This window comes from Phascolarctos cinereus, unplaced genomic scaffold (genome assembly GCF_003287225.1).
Source record: "Phascolarctos cinereus isolate Bilbo 61053 unplaced genomic scaffold, phaCin_HiC Scaffold_4;HRSCAF=312, whole genome shotgun sequence".
Classification (NCBI taxonomy): domain Eukaryota; kingdom Metazoa; phylum Chordata; class Mammalia; order Diprotodontia; family Phascolarctidae; genus Phascolarctos; species Phascolarctos cinereus.
This window is the reverse complement of record NW_027555847.1, coordinates 243,079,927-243,097,501: the sequence shown is the minus strand read 5'-3', so window position 1 is coordinate 243,097,501 and position 17,575 is coordinate 243,079,927. Positions and strand designations below refer to the sequence as shown.

The 17,575-nt window shown below is 36.2% G+C and overlaps 1 protein-coding gene and 1 pseudogene across 1 annotated transcript in view; one reads left to right on the top strand and one right to left on the bottom strand.

The window, feature by feature from the left end:
• DTWD2 (DTW motif tRNA-uridine aminocarboxypropyltransferase 2) overlaps window positions 1-17,575 on the bottom strand; it is a 128,691-nt gene that overhangs the window by 26,261 nt on the left and 84,855 nt on the right. The gene's annotated exons all lie outside the window — the stretch shown is intronic.
• On the top strand, window positions 16,329-17,555 carry LOC110202747 (actin-related protein 3 pseudogene; annotated as a pseudogene).

Here is a 17,575-nt window from a genome sequence, read left to right as displayed (position 1 = left end):
CTTGTCCAGACAGGCAGTAGATAAGTTCTCCTCTGGAGACAGCCAGGTTTCCATAAGTTTTCAATGTTGTTTAAATGAAAGAGACTTAGGTTAAATAAGAGTTTGTTAATCATAGAGCAGAGCTTGCAGAGCACACAGAGAAGACAACAGGACCTGGGGAATGGTTAGGTTAGATAGGATTAAGTATGCAGGGAAGAAAAGAAGTAAAAATCAACAAAGTTAAAAGGACACAAGATTTCTATATAAGCAAAATTTTATTTCGAAATATATCTATATTGATCTCAAAGACAGGATGTATAGAGATAACATAAGGATCATAAGACTTCCAGAAGAACATGATAAATCAGAAAACCTGAACACTATAATGTGAGAAATAATACAAGAAAACTGTTCCTGAATTCTGAATATGGAAATATAAACAACTAACAGAAATCTTTACGATCAAAAAGTGGCCAAAAGATATATTATAAACAGTACTCAAAAGTATCCCCAATTACTAACAACCACATGAAAGAATGCTCCAAAAGACTGTTGAGAAAGTGTGCAGGAAAAGGTACCAAGGGAGAGGTATTTTTGTCTTGGTAGACAATGACTCTGAATTACAGTGATTCAAGGAACATGTGATAGGAACTTGCTAGTCAAAGAATAAGGGAAATATTAGCTCCTCATGGTAACCAAGGGAGTAGTTCAATATTGAGCATTTCAATTGAGGGGTTCAATTCAAAATAGAGTTGGAAAGGTTGATGGTAATGGTTATCGGAAAGATCAAATGATGGAGGCAGTTATTAATCCTGTATACACAAATTCTGGCAACTATGTCACTCTTTTGACACCACTGACATAATAATCCTTGAGAAAGAAGCTGGTGCCAGGGGCAAGAAGATCACAGGAACACAATCTAGAGCTATGAGGGGGTCTTTTAGTTAGTCAGTCAGTCAACTTGTCCAACTTCTTCATTCGACAAAAAGGTCCTAAGCAGTTAAGTGACTTGCCCAAAGGTTACACACATGGTAAATAACAGAGGCAGAATTAGAATTCACATCCCATGACTCCAAAACAGGCCCAATTCCCATTATACTACATTACTGGCTAAGCAGACCATGTTATGAAGGAAGCTTTAGTCTCAGGAAGCAAGTAACACCTGAATTTTAAAACTTTTTATCCCTGTTCCAGTGTGGGATAGGGGATTGGTATTAATATTGGCACCTCCTCTCTCTTTAGCAGCAGTGGCCCTCAACTACATGCTGCTTCTCTGAATAGTAATGACAGCCAAGATGCACAGCCATCCAATCAATGAGAAAGGCTGAGAGGAGGCACGGGTCCCACCTTCCTGGATAGTGTGGAGAATGAAGTGGAGCAGATATCAAGGAAGCAGCACCTCCATGGGCCTTTGACAGAGGAAGGAGATTCAGTAGAGTTTTGTAGGCTGTCCTGGGAACCTAACTAGAAACTACCATTTGCATAAGAAAATGTATTCTAACTTCCAGAATTACAAATGAAAATTTGGAATATGTATAAATGCTAGGGCTGGAAAAGCTAAATTTATAGTTAAACTATTTAACAAAAAATGAGTTATAGATTTTTTTCACAAACATAAGGAAACTAGTAACTTCTAAATGAATGTCAGGACAAAAAATAACGGTTCTAAAATAACTGACATAGTGGGAAAAACACTCCTCTGGACTCAAAGGAACTGAGTTCAAATTCTACCTCTGATACTACCCATTTGACCTTCTTCAAGTCATTTAATATCTGAGTTCATATAATTACTAACACCAAAAAAATTTTAATCACCTATTTAAATAGTTATTATAGTAGTAAGAAGATACAGGTAAAGGGTGAAGTTGAACCAAAATGGATTAAGTTGTTAGGAGCTACTCTACCTATGTAGTCTTTGGTGTATGTTGCTTAGAAAAGACTGCAACTAAGAGTTTTTGAAATTTAGAAAGGACCTTAAAGGTCTATTCTAATACCTCATTTTACAGATGAAAAAACTAAGGAAAAGGTTGGTTGACTTGCCCACAGAATTAAGATCTAGAACCTGAACCTCTAGCTTCCTAACACAAAAAGTTCTTCCACTATTTTGTGCTGCTCAGGATTAAATGTTTCTTTATTTCAGCCTTAATAGGTTATAAACCTATTAAGTTATATGGAGGGCATGACCCCAAACTTGGATATAAATATGCAGGATTTTTAAAGTGATAAAAATAAACCCTACTGCAATAACTTTTACATATTGCAGGAGGATTTTCTGTGCAAAATTTGAAATTCTGAAGTTGTTCATGTTCTAGAAAAAAAAATACCAAATTAATTTTCTCATTTCCATTCAATCATTCAATTATTCTCACTGAAGAGTATATGGTTCACAAATTTTATTGAAATTATTTCTGTTAAAGCTACCTGGCACTGTTCACTAAGAATAAAAAATAAATTGATTTTAAATATCTAATTCTCATCTAACCTTTTCAGGGAGAAGTTTCTATTATAAGAACTACTTTCTTCTTACAAGATTTCATCTCATTTTCTAAAATGCAAAATCTGATATGCTTATCTCTAAGGCTTTTTAACAGTTTCTTTTCTTATAGAAGAAAAATTCAAGCAATGCAAAACTCATTTCAGTATTGAAATTTCCATTAAGAACATAAATAAGTCATCTGAAACATCCAGATTTTAATTTTAAGTGACATTTTTAGAGTTCTTTTCTTTGCCAAAAAATTCTAATGGAAATAAATGTCATGCAACTTTATTAAATGTAGAGGCATAAAAAACAAGTGGATATTGCAAAAACCTTTAGCAACCTGTTTTTCTGACTATCTCTATATGTACTAATGTTCACATCTACTCCACAGATGGAGAGAACATGAATATCCACAACACTAGACCAAGAAATCTAGATAGAATAACATATCAAAAATATCTCCTCTATCATAATACATTTCTGAAACATTTATCACATAAGACAAATTAGAGATATTAGTTGTTCAACATTCAAAAATACTCACAGGTGTTCTATATACATAGAACTACTTCTAATTTTCTTTTACTTAACAGATAATAAGGGATCTTGTAAGCACTTTTACTGAATGGCTATTACAGCATTCTTACAGTTAGTTACATTTTCTAACATGACACTAGCACCCCATAGCTGAGGGAAGAAATATGTCAGAGGGTCCCATGCCATTGGGGGAAGGAATAATCCCAGGAAAACTGCTCCTCAGGAAGAAAAGGATATCTCACCATAGCAACACCTCTTCAAGGTCTATCTCCTAGCAACAAGACATGCCTTGCTGCTCCTCAATTTCAAATTCCAAAGTCTTATACTTGGTCTAAAAACTTGTCATTTGATCCAGAAATTCTACCTCTTCTCTTCAAAGCCCTGATCTAGGAACCTGTCATTGTGTAGAAATTCCTCAGGTCCAAAAGGTTTGATATCGAAATTATCAGTCACTGTTTCTCCCTGGGGCTGGGGCTGTCTTTTATTGGCACTGTCATCTGCTGCAAAACCTACTGCTTATTTCTCTAATACAGTGCTATCACTCTTTTATGAGACTGCCCCAGGCCAATATATATGGGAACTAATAAAATACTTTTAAACTCTTTTGTTAGAGAAGTCAACACCACAAAAATAAGTTAATTAAGCTGGCACCTAAAGGCACTAGAAAAGAAGCAATAGTACAAAGGCAAGGTGTTTGGGGTTTTGGTTTTTTGTTGTTGTTTTTTTTAGGGAGAGATTATTAAGAGTTATGAACAGAAATAAAAAAAAGAAAATGAAAAAAAATATATAGGTTAATAAATAATCAAACAACAAGTGTTTACTAAGCACCTACTATATGTCAGATGGGGTAATTAGGTGGCACAGTGGATACATTGCCAGGCCTGGAGTCAGGAAGACTTCTCTTCCTGGGTTCAAATCTGGCCTCAGACACTTACTAGTCATGTGATCCTGGGCAAGTCATTTTACCCTGTTTGCTTCAGTTTTCTCATCTGTAAAATGAGCTGGAGAAAGAAACAGCAAATCACTTTCGCATCCTGGCCAAGAAAACTCCAAATGGGGTAACGGAATTGGACACAACTGAAAACAACTGAACAACAAAATATGTAAGACACTGTGAAAGGCATGATATAAAAGCAAGGTAATGCCCTCAAGAAGTTTACGTTTTACTGGAGGTATAAAACATGTTCAAAGACATATACAAGATAGCATAAAAACTAAATACAAAGTGACTAGGAGAGGGGAATAACAACTGGGAGAACCAGTAAAAGCTATCTGTAATGAAGTAGCACTTAAGCCACGTTTCACTAGCAGTATTATTTCAATGCTACGTAACCACTATTAATAACGATATTTCTATAGGAATGGTTATTTTGACTCCTACCTCAGTGCACCAATATATATATTGAAAAACCTATCTGCTGAAAGGCAGATTCCTCAATGACTGTCTACTAGAATCTCTGAGGGCCATGAGACTGAGAACAATAAGATGGCCCTTACTCAGTAATGTGGGAAAAAGGAAAACTGAAATCTCAAGAGAGAAGTATGCCAAGGGGTGGTAATCAAGGAGCCAACAAGGAAAGAAACGGAAAGTGAGATGTGACCTAAGGGTTATGTGAGACAATGTGATGGGCTTCAACCACAGAGTCATTAAGAATAACTAAAAATATGGAAACAGTTGTGATCTTTACTATGGGACTCCTTTAAATGAGGAAGATGCACACTTTAGAATGTTTACTTTTATATAATTCAATTTTGTGGAATTTATTTCAAGCACTTTGCAGTGAAGGGATTTATTCATTTGGGTTTTTTGGATTCTTCACAGGGAATAAAATATAGCACAATGTTCTGCATATAGTTGATACTCAACATATTTACTTATTAGTTGAAAAATAGAATGTTTAAAAAAAGAACAAAAACTTAAGAGAAAAAGGTCCTCAGTATAGAATGCTAAAGGATGGTCATTTTCAAAAGTAAGAGTTTGGAATTATAATCCACAAGCGTACGGCCAGAAAAGAGTCTCAGATTGTGCTCCACTGCCTTCCTCTTCATGTGGGTAAAATGTTGCATATACTGGTTATATGCTGTTTTGCTGAATCTCTTTCTTTGGGTACTCTTTGTCATGAGGGACAGCTTCCTATGAGAGGAAGAATGTATTCAGAAATAAAGATGATAGAATAACAAAATATATCAATAAAATTTTAAGAGGATATGAGTAAGAATTTATTAGACAATAATGACTTTGGATAACAACAATAAGCATTTTGAACCTGTAATAATCTTTTATGGGCTCTAAAAGATTTTTTCCTATATCATTGGGCTGGAATAAATATATTAAGAAATGGAGAAAGGGAGATCCTTACCCAATTATAATGAATTAGGAAATTCTGGCTTAAAGAGATGCTCTTAATAAATGTTTTAAAATTGAAGTGATTTTTTAAAAAAGTAAAACAATTATATTTATATTATATTATGCAAAATATTCATTTCCTGTCAGAAAGACTATCTGTATAAACAAAGCCATTTCTTTATATTTTGCTCAATCTTAAAGAATCTATTCAGGCAGGTGAATGAAGAAACTTTCAAAATTGGAACACAATGGAGCAAAACAGGGTTCCATGTTTGGATTAGGAAATGAATTTCTGCTAACTCAGAAGTTTGTGATGATAGAAAATGTTTTGTTTTGTTTTGTTTTGATCCACTGTGCCTTTTTCATTTTTCTTGTCTTCAAAATAAGCTATCTGAGAGTGAGTATGGCAGGGAAAAAATATAGACTAGGGCAGATTTCATTACCCTGAAATTAAATCACTTCAAATTCATGGACAGGTAATAAATTCAAACTGTAAATAACCTCAGATTTTCCATTTTTAAAGAATACCCTTAGACAGAAAAATAGTTCAAATTATTGTTTGTCTCTACAATTTCACATTTAATAAAAATAGGAGAGGAAAATAATTTAACCTCAAAGACAAAGACATACCCCTTATAAAAATAATTACTGGAAAAATAAAAATTAATACCCTACTCTTCATGGGAATCTTCTTTTCATGGGTCATAGATAACACATTATTACAAAATAAAGCTAATGAAAATGTTACTATTTCCAAGTGAAAAGCAAGATCATGGACAATTCGAAGTCAAGACAAGGATAGTGTAAAAAAGATCTGAGAAAGACCAATGCTAATAAACGTACACACAAATAAACTTAAGAGCTGCATAAAACGACTACCAGAAGACAATGGAAGCAGAGAAATCACACCAGGAAATCCAGCAGGAGATCTCATAAACAGACCTAAAGCCAGACAGAATTTTTACAGATAGATGCGGAGTTCTGGGGAAAGTGAAAGAAGACGAGTCAATATTAGAACCAGTAATCAGAGACCTGAAGCCAGCTCTTGAACCTAACCTATCAGATTTTTTAAGCAGCTCTCATAGGTAGTGACTTACACAAGGAGAGAAGGCCTAGCCATTCACTCCTTGGAACACCAAGGGTACTAGTGTCAAAAAAGTTATGAAGGCCTAAAACAAAAATGATATACCCTGACTGAGAGATGTCAGAGATGCAGCAGAGGACAGAAACAACTCCATATTGGAGCTCATGAAAGGAGGAGACAGAGTCTAGATAATGCCATAACCTACAGTGGACAACCAGGAAACTGAGGCAGAAGTCAGGAACTGAAGCAGAGGGTGGAGCTTGCCACTATCCACCAAGCTGCTCCATCCTGTTCAGCATGATACTGAATACAGATTAAAAAAGAGCCAGGACAAAACAAGGAGTACCCAATCTATTTAAGAGTATCAGAAAAGGGGGCAGCTAGGTGGCACAGTGAATAAAGCTCTGGCTTTGGAGTCAGGAGGACCTGAGTTCAAATCCGGCCTCAGACATATGACACTAGCTGTGTGACATTGGGCAAGTCACTTCACCCCAATTGCCTCATCCAAAAAAAAAATGCCAGAAAAGACTAGCCCAAGCCCCAAATCAAAACTCAAGGAATGAGGCTAAAAACATGAGGAAACAAAGACAACACTGAACACTATGAAGAAATACTATGGATAAGAGAAGCCCAAAAGGTAAACCCCCCAAAAAGGAGTAACCCCACAACAACTATAATTAAGCTAAGAGTTAAAAAAAAATCTTTGACAAAGAATACAGAAAGTTCTAGAAAAAAATGGAGCAAAAGCTAAAATACAAAATTATAAAGAAAATTAGAGTTTAAAAAATAAAAATAAATAAATAGAATAAGGAAAGGAAGGAAAAGAGGGAAAAGTATGAAAAATTATGATGGTGAGAAATACATAATTAGCAACAATAAAAGCACATGGAAATGGAGGGAAATCCATAATTAGGAAATGTAAATAAAGTAGGAGAGTAGATCCTACAATATACTATATACAAGAAACACACAAAACAGAAAGTTTCACAGAGTCAAAATGAGAAGCTGGCACTGAATTTATTATGCTTCTGATAAATTCAAAAAAGCAAAAAATCAAGCATAGAAATCATCATTTCAGACAAGGCAATAGTAAAGATAGACACAGTTAAAAGAGATAATCAGGAAAACTACAGCATGCTAAAAACACCATAGATAATGAAATAATAGCAATACCTTACAAATGATAGTTATTACTTAAAACATGTGCACCAAATGCAATGCACTTAAATACTTGGAAGAAAAAGTTAACCTAATTCTAGGAAGAAATAGAAACAAAATATAATAGCAAAGGAACTCAATATGCCTCATATAACCAAAAAAAAAAGATACATGGGAAATAAGACATGAAAAGATTTGGAATTAAAAGGAATATATGTATTTCAGAGAACTTCATAGTACTTTTACAAAAATTGGTCATGTGGTTGGACATAAAACAACAAAAACAAAAACTTGATCAGAAACATTAAACCTATCCTTTACTGATCCTAAATACAGTAAAAGTAATATTCAGTAAAGTATTTTTGAAGAAAGGATTCAAAATTAAATAGTCTTTAATAGTTGAATTTGTATCATTCCTGAATATGGAATATTACCTTGTAGCTGAACTCACAGATTTTGGAATGGACTTTTTTTTCTGTCTCTTCCTGCTGGTTTTTGTTGGTAATTTACAGAAAGTGATAATTTTTGGTTTATATCCTAAAACTTTAATGAATATATTAATTATTTCAGTGTTTTAAGTTGACCCTCTTAGGGAAAAAGAAAAAAATAGGAAGGAGCCCTAATAGTATTGGATCTCAAACCATCCATAAAGCAATAATCAATTAAAACTGTCTAGCACTAGTTAAAAAAAGAAAAGAAAAGAAAATTTGACCAGCAGAACAGCTTAGATATGCAAGACACAGGAACAATTAAACAGAGCAGCATAACATCATTTGCAAAGGATATTTACTTCAAAGAAACAACTAAAACATAAATGTTTCCCTCTACATTTGTAGGGCATACTCTCCCTATATCACCTTGGTCTCTGGGTGGCATGAGCTCAGTTAGCTCAATACCTACATAGCACTGGTCCCAAAATGTTCACATTCCAACACAGCATCTCTGATGGATGAGCCCTTGTCTCAGCTTCCACTGGGTGGGACCCTTGAAGATCTACCCAAAGATCACTTCTTGTTCTTCTAGGCATCAATGTGAGCTGACTGCAACACCAGATTTGGATTATGATTCTTGGATTCCTATTATTTACTCTCCCAGCCTTTCAAAATTCCCAAAGTTGGAGTCTCCACTCCATTCACCAGATACCAAGAGCTATGCCACCAAGATCCTCCAGAAGGTAATGAGGCAAAGGGCCAGTAGCTGAAGCTGACAGTCCTTTTAAAATGTCTCTGTACTAAATCAGAGTGTCCTTTCCAAAACATGATTAGACAACCAGAACCAGTTAGAGAATGTCTATGGATGCTCCACAATCTCTCTAAGGCATTTTCCTTACATGACATCACAATTCTCCTGGAAGCAAGCATTCAGATTATCCTGGCACTCTGTGAATGTACCAGTTACCCCATCACAGTTTGTATGGAGAAAAATCCTTGTTTGCATACATTCGTGAGATCAAAATATTAAAAATGAAATTTTTTAAAAAGAAAATGTTCCTAATATTGCCTCTTGCTCAGCTTACATTTTAGAAACGAATGTCTAACAGGTAAATATTTCATGAAGCACTATTCTTTTAATAATGAAAAAGAAAATTTCTATAAAGTTTTAGGGAACAGAATAAGACTTTGGAGAATAAGGTCATGAAACAAAAAATTGAATTACATGTATTGTCAGAGCCATTTAATTTTAATTACCTATCAATATTAAAAATTGGAAAACACCAGAAGGAAAATGAAAGATTTCATGTCACATAAGTAATATCTGTTCACTGACATACTTGGAAGCCTAAGGATTACTTTTGTTCTCATTGGTTTTATTACTTGTTAATCATTAGAACTGAAAATATATCCACTGAAAAGAATTAGGAGTTGTTCTAGAGGACAATGTTTAGAAAAATATGAGGGGGGCAGAGCCAAGATGGCAGAGTGAAAGCAGTAACTTGCTCGAGCTCTCCCCCAAACCCCTCCAAACACTCATTAAAAATGGCTCTAAACAAATTCTAACACAGCAGAACACACAAAAAGACAGAGTGAAACAAATTTCCAACCCAAGACAACCTTGATGATTGATCAGAAAGGTATATCACACAGAGCGCAGTGCAGCGTGGGTGCGCAGGCCACAGCGAACCTGGAGCAGGCCGCAGAGTACTGAATCACAGGCAGCTGTGTGCAGTTTCCAGACTCCTCAATACACAAATGCCAAACACAACTGAGAAGGTCAGTGGGAAGAATCTGTTTCTGTGGTGCTGAGAGAGGAATGTAGGGTCTCAGCTCCATTCCTGAAGAGCGTGGCCCTGGGGGGGCAGAGCTTCCAGACCACAGACTGAGGGGGAATCCAGTGGCTGATCAGAGAGGGATTGCAGGGATCTCTTTGCCAGTGCTGAGGCAGGAACCCGTTCTTGAATCTGGGTCACAGTTCTGGGTGGCGGTCCTGGGGTGAGGAGGAGCACTGGCCTGGTGGAGCTTGTAGTGGCTGTGGAGAAGAAACCCTCCTCACAGTTACAGGACAGAAATAAGTACTTGTTGTCACAGGCCAGTAAAGAAGTAAACACCCCACCCCTTATCATACCACCTTGAAAGAAATGAAAATTTACATGCCCCTACAAGTATCTCTGAAAATAGCTGTACAAGCCCCCAAAGCTTGGGACAGTACATTCTCCACATTGAAAGCAGACTCTTACCTTAACAAAGAGTTTAAAACTCAGGTAACTGGCCAGGATCATGAGCAAGCAGAGCAAAAAGAGTCAGACTACATTATTTTACTTTGGTGAAAAAGAAGATCAAAATATACAACCAGAAGAAGACAACAAAGTCAAAGCTCCTACATCCAAAGCCTCCAAGAAAAATATGAATCAGTCCCAGGCCTTGGAAGAGCTCAAAAGGGATTTTGAGAAGCAAGTAAGGGAAGTAGAGGAAAAACTGGGAAGAGAAATGAGAGTGATGCAAGAAAATCATGAAAAACAAGTCAACAGCTTGCTAAAGGAGACCCAAAAAAATACTGAAGAAAATAACACCTTAAAAAATAGCCTAACCCAAATGGCAAAAGAGGTCCAAAAAGCCAATGAGGAGAAAAATGCCCTAAAAAGAAAAATGGCCAAATGGAAAAGGAAGTCCAAAAGATTACTGAAGAAAATACTTCCTTAAAAATTAGAATAGAGCAATTGGAAGCTAGTGACTTTATGAGAAATCAAGACACTGTAAAACAAATCCAAAAGAATGAAAAATTAGAAAACAATGTGAAATATCTCATTGGAAAAACAACTGACCTGGAAAATAGATCCAGGAGAGAGAATTTAAAAATTATTGGACTATCTGAAAGCCATGATCAAAAAAAGAGCCTAGACATCATCTTTCAAGAAATTATCAAGGAAAACTGCCCTGATATATTAGAACCAGAGGGAAAACAGAAATTGAACGAATCCACCAACCTTCTCCTGAAAGAGATCCCCAAAGGAAAACTCCTAGGAATATTGTAGCCAAATTCCAGAGTTCCCAAGTCAAGGAGAAAATATTACAAGCTGCCAGAAAGAAACAATTCAAGTACTGTGGAAACACAATCAGGATAACACAAGATTTAGCAGCTTCTACATTAAAGGACCATCCAGAGCATGGAATATAATATTCTGAGGGGCAAAGAAGATAGGATTACAACCAAGAATCACCTACCCAGCAAAACTGAGTATAATCCTTCAGGGGAAAAAATGGTCATTCAGTGAAATAGAGGACTTTCAAGCATTCTTGATGAAAAGACCAGAGCTGAATAGAAAATTTGACTTTCAAATACAAGACTCAAGTGGAACATGAAGAGGGAAACAAGAAAGAGAAATCATAAGAGACTTATTAAGGTTGAACTGTTTACATTCCTGCATGGAAAGATGATATTTATAACTCATGAGACCTTTGTCAGTATTAGGGTAGTTGCATGGAAAAAATTATATGGATAGATAGATAGATAGATAGATAGATAGATAGATAGATAGATAGACAGACAGACAGATAGAGGGCACAGGGTAAATTGAAGATTAAGGGGTCATATCTGGATAATAAGATTAAGGGATGAGAGAGGATTATACTCAGAGAAGAAGAAAGGGACAGGTAGAATGGGGTAAATTATCTCACAAAAAAAACAGAAAAGAAAAGTCTCTCACAGTGGAGGGGAAACGGTGGAAGGTGAGAGGGAATGAGTGAATCTTATTCTCATAGGATTTGGCTTAAGGAGGGAATAACACACATTCAATTGGGTATGGAAATCTGTCGTACCCTACAGGAAAATAGCGAAAGAAAGGGACAAGAGAGAAGGGGGATGATAGAGAGGAGGGCAGATTGGGAAAGGGGGTAATCAGAAGCAAATACTTCTGAGGAAGGACAGGGTCAAAAGAAAGAATAGAATAAATGGGAGGGCAGGATAGGATTAAGGGAAATAGAGTTAGTTTTTCACAACATGTCTACTATGGAAGTGTTTTGCATAACTGCACATGTATAACCTATACTGAGTTGCTTGCCTTTTCAATGAGGCTGAGTGGGGAGGGAGGAAGGGAGAAAATTTGAAACCTAAAGTTTTAAAAACATATGTTTAAAAAAAATGTTTTCACATGCTACTGGGAAATAAGAAATAGAGGAAATGGGGTACAGAAGTCTATCTTGCCCTCCAGGAAAATAGAAGGGGAAGGGGATAAGAGAAGGGAGGGGAGAGATAGAAGATAGGACAGACTAGGGGAAAGGATATTCAGAATGTATGCCATCTTGGGGTGGGGGGAGGGTGAAATGGGGTGAAATTTGGAACTCAAAATCTTGTGGAAGTAAATATTGAAAATTAAAAATAAATAAATTTATATTAAAAAACTATGCAAAAGGAACTGAAATGCAAATCTTTAACTAATTTCCTCAAAAACAAAAGTATTCCAAATTAGTATATAAAGTATACTTACATAAACTACTATAAAACAAAAGCTACCTTGTTCAAAATAACTTACCAAAATACATTAGCATTTAACATGAGATTTTCCATAAATATTATTATTGTCTAGATTCAAAATAGAAATGGCAAAACAACAAATGAATATAAAACAGTTTTAGACTTTAGACTGCTAAGTACTCAAAAGATATATTCAGAAAGATATTTCTGACATTTGGAACCTGAGGACTTTCAGGTAGTAAGAAAACATTGTAGTGAAACTAAATATTTTCTTTCATTCTTTTAATTTTTTAATTAATTTATTTTGATTTATCAACAATCACTTCCATAAGCTTTTGAGTTTTAGATTTTTCTCCCCCTCACTCCCCGCCTCCTTCCCCAAGACAGCACATAATCTGATACAGGTTATGCATATACATTCCTATTAAACATATTTTCATATTAGCGATATTGTAAGAAAGAATTAGAACCAATAAGAGGAACTACAAGAAAGAGAAAACAAAACAAAACAGAAGAAAAAAATAGCAAATAGTATGCCTCGATCTTCATTCAAACCTCATAGTTCTTTCTTTGGATGTGGATAGCATTTTCCATCATGAGACCGTTGGAGATGTCTTAGATCCTTGCATTGCTGAGAAGGGCTAAGTCTATCAACGTTAGTCATCACACAACATGGCTGTTACTATGTACAATGTTCTTCTGGTTCTGCTCACTTCACTCATCATCAGCCCATATATGTCTTTCCAGGTTTTCCTGAAGTCCACCTGCTCATCATTTCTTATAGAACAACGGTATTCCATTACATTCATATACCACAACTTGTTCAGCCATTCCTCAACTGATGGGAATCCCCTCAATTTCCAATTCTTTGCCATCACAAAAAGAGCTGCTATAAATATTTTTGTACATGTGGGTCCTTTTCTCAGGAAATAAATATTTTCAAAGATGATTTAAATACAGAGAAAGTTGTCAATCGAAGTAAATTTTCTTGCCTATAACCACATGCCAGAGTTTGAATCTTCAAAGATGGACCCAAAACCATTTTCCTAGAACCTAGAATGTAAGTTATATGGCTTGACTTTCATCTACCTTTAACTGCCATTTTCTATTCCATCTAGTTGAAACCAAGATAATTGTCAGACACAAATAAGAATCTGTAATACAAACTGTTTTAGACTATGTGAAGATGGAATGGGAGAAAGACAGAACACAGACTCTATGAAAAGTCAGAACTAACTTAACTTTAATACAAAATCTAGATATTTTAAGAATCATAATTTTTAAAAGGCCTCCTGTCAGATAAGTCATAGTCATCAAATATAGCATTAATATGAGCTTCTATTTTCTGTTTCATACACTAAGTATGGAAACTATTCAAAAGGCTAAGTTCCTCATCAATTAAAACATTAGATTTGCCTAATATTTTAGAAACAAAAATAATCTTAATATTTCTATATTTTAAATTTATTAAGTAAAACTTTTAGGAAGCTTAAGGTACTATTCATCAAGGATTTTTGTTGCTGTTGCTGTTGCATTGAATAAATTATCATTCTTAAAGTTGAAAGAGAACTTAGTCCAACTAGTCTAAATCACACCTGAGAAAAAATCCCACTCTACAATAGTCTCAAACAGTCAACTAGTTCTTGCTTGAAAATATCAAATGAAAAAGAAATAACTTTCTATTGAGACAGCCCATTCCATTTTCAGTTAGATCTAATTGTTAAACAATTTTTTTAAATTATTAAAATTGAACCTAAATCTCTCTCTCTGCAACTTCTATTCATTGTTCCTAGTTGTGTCTTCCAAGGCCAAAGAGCAATTTAAATTTAAATTGACTCTGCTCTCAACAGGCAAAGCAAGAGAATCCTGCCTCAGCGACAGCAAAGAGAACCCTTCAATCCCTTTCTGATCAGCCACTCGATTCCCCCTCAGTCTGTGGGCTGAGAGCTCCGGAAACAGTTGCTGCTCTGGGGCTGTGCCAGGACTGGGGCTGGGACCAAGCTTCTCTCTCACCACAGTCACAGACTTCCTACTGACCTTCTAAGTTGTCTTTGGTGTTTGTGGGTTGAGAAGTCTGGAAACCACCACAGCTGCCCATGATTCAGTCCCCTGAGGCCTGCTCCAAGTTCACTGAGGCCTAGTCTTTGCCTGCACGCCCATGCTGAACTGTGTTCCTCTCCCATTCCGGTGCAATAGACCTTTCCAATCAATCATCCAGGTTGTCTTAGGCTGAAATTTGTTTCACTCTGTCTTTTTTCTTGCTTTGCCTGTGCTTGGATCTGGGTCACAGTTCTGGGTGGCAGTCCTGGGGCGAGGAGGAACGCTGGCGTGGTAGAGCTTGTAGTGGTGGTGGTGAAGAGAAAATACTCTTCACGGTTCCAAGGCAGAAAAGAATGCTTGTGCTCACTCACAGACCAGAGCACAGGCCTGGAAAGGAGTAAACACCTCACCCTTGATCACACCATCTTGGTAGAACTGAAAATTTACAGGTCCCCTAGAAGTATCTCTGAAAACAGATGCACAAAACCCCCGAAGCTTGGGACAGTATGTTCTCCATACTGAAGCAGACCCCTACCTTAACAAAGGGTTTAAAACTCAAGTAATTGGCTGGGAATATGAACAAACTGCTCAAAAAAGAGTCAGACCATAGAATCTTTCTTTGGTGACAAAGAAGATCAAAACATACAACCAGAAGAAGACAACAAAGTCAAAGCTCCTACATCCAAAGCCTCCAAGAAAAATATGAATCGGTCCCAGGTCATGGAAGAGCTCAAAAAGGATTTTGAGAAACAAGTAAGAGAAGTTAGAGGAAAAACTGGGAAGAGAAATGAGAGTGATGCAAGAAAATCATGAAAAACAAGTCTTTAACAGCTTGCTAAAGGAGAGCCCCAAAAATACTGAAGAATACCTTAAAAAACATACTAACCCAAATGTCAAAAGAGCTCCAAAAAGCCAATGAGGAGAAGAATGACTTAAAAAGCAGAATTGGCCAGATGGAAAAGGAAGTCCAAAAGCTCACTGAATACAATATTTCCTTAAACAGTAGAATGGAGCAAATGGAAGCTAGTGATAATTTGAGAAATTAAGGCACTGTAAAACAAAACCAAAAGAATGAGAAAATAGAAGAAAATGTGAAATATCTCATAGGAAAAACAACTGACCTGGAAAATAGATCAGGAGAGATAATTTTAAAAATTATTAAAATCTCTCCAAAAATCAAGGTTTCATGTCAAACTATTACTGGCATTCTCTCTTCTACTACAAACTAAATTATGGAGCAACCACAATTCCCAGTGATATCCTTAGCTATCAGTTCTTTCCTGTTGTAAAAAATAAGATCCAAAATAGAATTTCCTTATGTTGTTTCCTCTACTTTTTGAAGAATGAAATAATCATTAAGACATATCAAGAAATTATTGGCTTCTCTACTTTCAGAAGAAATAGAAGACTTCATGAGATATTGATATAATTTAAGCCTCCCATCATTATTACATCAGGATTGTTGTGAGACTCAAATGACATAACGAATGTCAAGCACTTTGCAAAATGTAAAGCATTACATAAAACAATCATTATTTTTTTCATGCCTCTGTGTCAGTCTTGTGATCTGTTACTCAGACTCCTAATCTATTTATTTTTACCAATCAGGTAACCTAAAGTCACTCTCATAATAACAAGTTTCCTCAACTGTAAAATGAAGGGGCTGACCTACCTGGACTGTGAGGTAGGCCTGACTGTGGATAGTTAGATAGCCCGGGCTGCCAGCCCTGAGTCCTCCCTGCACCCAGCACAGACTCAATGGCAGCAGCTGCAGCAAGAGGAGGAAAAGGTGGAAGATGGCAGGATGGCTGCCAGCCTGTGTGGTGTACTGTGGCACTGGGTTTACAAAACTTGGATATGCTAGAAACACAGAATCACAGTTTATCATCCCTTCATGTATTGCTATCAAGGAGTCTACAAAAGCAGATCAAGTATAAAGGAAGGTAATGAAGGGTGCTAATGATCTAGACTTCTTTATTGGGGATGAAGCAATAGAAAAGCCAACTTATGCAACAAAGTGGCCAATCCCATAGCATAGCTGAAGACCGAGACTTGATGGAGAGATTTATGGAACAAGTGATATTTAAATACCTAAGAGCAGAACCTGAAGATCATTATTTTCTTTTGACTAGAATCTCCACTAAATACACCAGAAAACAGGAAATATACAGCTGAAATTATGTTTGAATCCTTTAATGTTCCAGGCCTAAACATAGTGGTACAAGCTGTCCTTGCTTTAGCTGCATCTTGGATATCAAGACAGGTAGGAGAGTGGACAATGATGGCTACAGTTATAGACAGTGGAGATGGTGTCACTCATGTCATTCCTGTGGCTGAAGAGTATGTTATTGGCAACTGTATCAAGCACATTCCAATTGCTGGGAGAGATATAACATTTTATTCAGCAGTTATTGAGAGAACAAGAAGTAGGAATTCCTCCTGAACAATCTCTGGAAACAGCTAAGGCAGAGAAGGAATGTTATAGTTATATCTGCCCAGATTTAGTCAAAGAATTTAACAAGTATGATACAAATGGGTCAAAGTAGATTAAACAGTATACTGGAATTAATGGAAATAATTTTCCATTGACATTGGTTATGAATGGTTCCTGGGTCCAGAAATCTTCTTTTACCCAGAGCGTGCTATTCCAGACTTCATACAACCTATCTCAGAAGTAGTAGATGAGGTAATTCAAAATTGTCCCACTGATGTCAGACATCCTCTCTACAAGAATATTGTCCTCTCTGGGGGTTCAACCAAGTCAGGGACTTTGGACATTGACTACAATGGGATTTGAAAAGAAATATTGATGTAAGGCTGAAACTAAGTGAAGAATTAACTAGTGATAGACTGAAGCCCAAGCCTATTGATGTGCAAGTCATTACACACCACATGCAATAATATGCAGTATGGTTTAGGGGATCAATGTTGGCTTCCACACCTGAGTTCTACCAAGTGTGCCACACAAAAATGATTATGAAGAAATTGGACCTAGTATTTGCCTCACAAATACTAGTGTTTGAGGTCATGTCTTTAAAGTTGA